This window comes from Helianthus annuus, chromosome 15, assembly GCF_002127325.2.
Source record: "Helianthus annuus cultivar XRQ/B chromosome 15, HanXRQr2.0-SUNRISE, whole genome shotgun sequence".
Lineage (NCBI taxonomy): Eukaryota > Viridiplantae > Streptophyta > Magnoliopsida > Asterales > Asteraceae > Helianthus > Helianthus annuus.
Genome location: NC_035447.2, coordinates 23056399 through 23061815, shown reverse-complemented (window position 1 = coordinate 23061815; position 5417 = coordinate 23056399).

Below are 5417 nucleotides of genomic sequence, written 5' to 3'. Positions count from 1 at the left end.
ATTAAAATAATGATTTAAATCTAATTTTTTATATAATTACAATCCTACCCTTAACAACTAAAAAGGAAATCAAGGGTCCATATCTGTTCACGTAGTTCACTCTTGGGAGGTTGTTCACGCTGGAACCCTACCATATATATATATATATGGGAGGGTTATCTTGAGAACAAAGATTTTTGTGAGAACACTAGGAACGATTTCCATCCATAGATCATCCTAAATTAAGGGCTAAGATTAGAGAGGGTTTAAATTAGAAGGAAACTTAAATTAAAGACTAAGGGGGCATTATTGTCAATATACATCTCAAAACCCTTCTAATTTTCCATCGCTATTTCGCATAACCAATAAACGACAACCTGAAATCAGAAAACCCTTCCAGTCTTCTACACCGGAGACAGAGCTGTAACACCCCCAATAATTCCACCAGCGGGAACCCCCGCGAGGCGTGTTACGCATCAGAGTTTGAGCCACCAATCATATTGAACCAATAGTAAATACTTAAATAAAATATAGTGTCAATTCCCAAAGTATCATGTAGCGGAAGCATATAATAAATTGTTTAGCAATTGTTTCATAATACTTAAAACCAAAGTTTCCGATGTAAATAAATCCAAGAGCTTCGATCCATGACCACTCCAGCACTCCCAGATAGCAAATCCATGTCCCAAGTGTTAATGACCTACAAGCATGCAGACAAGTGTGTTAGACTACGCTGGTGAGTTCAAGGTTTGTACATGAGTTGTGTTACCAGATATATGTTAATACGATTCACTGTTGTGTTACGTTGTTGCTCATGTTAGTTACCCTAGGGACGAAGCCCTTACGTAACCGAGGAGTGTGCCTCTTAGCAACCCACTATGTTGTTCAGTTAGTTACCCTAGGGAAAACGCCCTTACGTAACCGAGGAGTGTGCCTCCAAACAACCATAGTGAAACCCAGATAATTAGTACCTAATAGCGCTATCAACTAATTACCCCCATTGCCCTCCAGGCAATGACCAAAACCGATTAAGTTGTTTACCCAATGTTTCCCGTCCAAATGTTTACTAGTTGTCCCAAACCACCGGGACGCATGCTTGAGAAAATGCAATGAACTCACCTGGGATTGCTCGGTATGATACACACAATTCAATTAAGTTAAAAAGCGATCAACCACGTCCTACCAAAGTTATCATACCAATCAGATTCGTATTCAAGTATTGCACGTAGGTTCTACACGTATTGTAACAGGTTGTACAAGTATTCATCATCGTATAGGTATCAGCGTAAACAGTTACATAACAAGCATAGTCCAAGTGTTCAGCCCAATCAGTTGGGCTCGTGATAGTGTGCAGGCCCAATATCAGCGTGTACGGTTACATGGTCTCGAGTCGAGATTTCGAGTCGCAACGAAGGAAGGTCTCGAGTCGCAACAAGGGTCGTTTCGGTTTGTCATAGTCCGGTTTCGAGTCGCAACGGGACTCGCAACCGTGGTTTCGGTTCATGCTGTTTTGTGTCGGTTTCGAGTCGCAACTGGACTCGCAACCACGGTTTCGAGTTGTGCTGCTGTGTGTCGGTGTGAGGTCTCGAGTCGAGACTAGGTGTTCCCGACTCGCAACCTCTTGTCGCAACCCGGTGTAATTGACTTCCTGATTTGTAGCTTCTAAATTCCGTAACAGATTATGCACAAATTTGGCAGTTCAATCAGGATCAATTAATAGTTTTTCAATGGCATTCATGCATGTTCCTACCATTATCATCAAGAACAGTGGATCGGATCATGTGACAATCGATTTCATAGACTATCAAGCAACCTAAATCATATTCCCAAATCATAACATCACAGCCGGTTACACTTATCCATTCAGTTCTACATCATGCAACCTTATATACTCATAGTTAACCCTATCATGAACCGAATAACATGAACACCACAATCATACTAACAAGAACCCTAGATTAACATGTATGATTATTGTAACACACACTTCACAACATCATTCAACAGGTAATCGGTAAACATGAACACTAACCGAAATGCTAAAGATGATTAATCCGAACTACAAGCTTCGCGAAAGGGGTGTCGGCTGCCTTTGTTCCGAGTCGAGAGGGAATGCAAGAGTTCTAGGGTTTGTGTAACTTGTGTGAGTTTGCGAGAATGAGGGAACACCCCCAAGGGTGTCGTGTTTTTGTGTGTTGGGAATGGGCCGAACCCATTATCGAGTCATCCTTGGTCTCGAGTCCAAGTGAGTGTAAACCGAGTGGGCCGAGGTAAATTGTGTAATCGAGTGGGTTATGTACGGTCTAATCATGCAACATATAAACATATCACAATTTCACATATATCACGTTATTACTAATGTTCACATAATCACGTTACGTTACACAAAAGTGGGTTCGAAATACGAGTTGTCACAGTATCCCCAACTAAAAAGAAATTTCGTCTTGAAATTTGGTACGCACTCACTGAGAAGCTAGATAAGTTAAAGCTAGGTAGGTTATATCGTTTGCTGGTTTTCCTGGGGTGTCACATCCTCCCCAACTTGAATGGGAATTTCGTCCCGAAATTCGCTAGTTGCATCAACATTAGGTTCGCTAGGTTTAGACTGGTCTTCGGGGAACAGATGTGGGTACTTAAGTTTCATCTGGTCCTCGCGTTCCCACGTGAACTCTGGACCACGTCTTGAGTTCCAACGAACTCTCACAATCGGTATACGGCTGTGTTTACGAACTTTAACCTCTCGATCCATAATCTCAATTGGTTCTTCGACAAACTGCAATTTGTCATCTATCTTTAGCTCTTGGAATGGTACTACTAGTGTTTCATCAACCAAACACTTCTTTAGCTGTGATACGTGAAATACATCATGGACATTACCCAACTCAGCCGGTAATTCCAACCTGTAGGCCACCTTTCCAATCCGTTCCACAATTTTGAAGGGTCCTACATAACGAGGGTTTAATTTGCCGCATTTCCCAAAACGCACCACACCCTTCCAGGGTTAAACCTTTAACATAACGCGGTCATTAACTTCAAATTCCAGTGGTTTACTACGCTTGTCAGCGTAGCTTTTCTGACGATCGCGGGCTGCGGCCATACGATTTCTGATCTGCACGATGCTTTCTGATGCTTCAAGGACAAACTCAGGGCCTGCGATCTGGCTGTCACCCACCTCATGCCAACAGAGAGGTGAGCGACATTTCCGTCCGTACAGTGCTTCGAACGGAGCTGCCTTAATGCTTGAATGGTAGCTGTTGTTGTAGGAGAATTCTATCAACGGTAGGTGCTTCTCCCATTCCTTCCCAAAGTCGAGTACGCATGCTCGAAGCATATCTTCGAGGGTTTGGATGGTGCGCTCGCTTTGACCATCCGTCTGTGGGTGATAAGCGGTACTCATGTCGAGTTAGGAACCAAACGATTTATGCATTGACTGCCATAATTCTGAAGTGAAACGCGGATCACGGTCTGAGATGATAGAAGTTGGCACCCCATGCCTAGAGACCACTTCCTTAAGGTAGATTGCTGCCAATTGAGAAAACTTGTCTGTTTCCTTGATTGATAAGAAGTGTGCTGATTTCGTGAGGCGATCAACAATCACCCAGATAGTGTCATTCCCAGTCTGAGTTCTGGGCAACCCTGTCACAAAATCCATAGCGATCTGTTCCCACTTCCAGGTGGGTATTTCTGGTTGCTGCAGTAGACCTGAGGGCTTTTGATGTTCTGCTTTGACTTTAGCACAAGTCAAACATTTGCTGACGTAGGTTGCTATATGCGCCTTCATGCTGGGCCACCAGTAGGTAGTTTTCAAGTCATGGTACATCTTATCTGATCCAGGATGTACAGAGTAACGTGATTTATGTGCCTCTTCCATTACAAGTTCCCGTAAGTTGCCAAAGAATGGGACCCAAATGCGTCCGGTTACGTAGTAAGCGCCGTCTCCCTTTTGTTCTAGTCGTTGCCTCGAGCCACGTAAAGCTTCAGCTCTAACATTTTCTGGTTTCAACGCTTCTAACTGAGCGTCTCGTATCTAGGAAGGAAGGTTGGACTGGATCGTGAGTTGCAATGCTCGCACACGCCTAGGTGCATTATCCTTTCTGCTGAGGGCGTCAGCTACAACGTTCGCCTTGCCCGGATGGTACTTGATGGCACATTCATAATCGTTCAATAATTCCACCCATCGTCGTTGTCGCATATTCAACTCTTTCTGGTCGAAGATGTGCTGGAGACTCCTATGGTCGGTGTAGATGGTGCATTTGGTACCGTACAGATAGTGCCTCCAAATCTTCAATGCAAATACCACCGCTCCTAACTCCAAGTCGTGTGTCGTGTAGTTCTTCTCGTGCACCTTTAGCTGACGAGAAGCATAAGCTATCACCTTCTCGCGTTGCATCAACACGCAACCGAGACCCTGAATCGAAGCATCACAATAAACCACAAAATCTTCGGTTCCCTCTGGTAGCGACAGAATCGGTGCACTGCAAAGTTTCTGTTTTAACAATTGGAAGGCCTCTTCCTGCTTCGTTCCCCAAGAGTACGCCGTGTTCTTCTGTGTCAGTAAGGTGAGGGGTTGCGCGATTTTCGAGAAATCTTTAATGAACCTACGATAATACCCTGCGAGACCAAGAAATTGCCGCACTTCAGACGGAGTCTTTGGTGCTGCCCAATTCTTAACTGCATCCACCTTTGCAGGATCCACATGTATCCCTTTCTCGTTAACAACGTGCCCAAAGAAATGCACTTCTCGAATCCAAAAGTCGCACTTAGAAAACTTCGCATACAGTTGTTCCCTTCTCAAAAGTTCCAAGATGAGACGTAGGTGACGCTCGTGATCTTCCTTGTTCTTCGAATAGACTAAGATGTCATCGATGAATACTATAACGAATTCATCGAGATAAGGCTTACATACGCGGTTCATGAGATCCATGAAAACCGCTGGTGCATTAGTCAATCCAAACGGCATGACCAAAAACTCATAGTGTCCGTAGCGCGTTCGAAAAGCTGTCTTGGGAACATCCTCTTCCCTAACCCTTACCTGTTGATAACCTGATCTTAAGTCGATCTTGGAATAGAAACTTGACCCTTGCAGCTGGTCAAACAAGTCGTCGATGCGTGGTAACGGATAGCGGTTCTTAATGGTCACCTTGTTGAGCTCTCGATAGTCGATACACATACGGAATGACCCGTCTTTCTTCTTTACGAACAGAACTGGGGCTCCCCAAGGCGAAGAACTGGGTCGAATAAAGCCCCTGTCCAACAACTCCTGCAGTTGATTAGACAGTTCCTGTAACTCTCCCGGTGCTAACTGGTAAGGAGCTCGAGCAATTGGAGCCGCTCCCGGTGCAAGATCAATCTGAAATTCTACTTGACGGTGAGGAGGTAACCCTGGTAGCTCCTCTGGAAATACATCAGCGAATTCTCGCACCACTGGTAGATCCTCA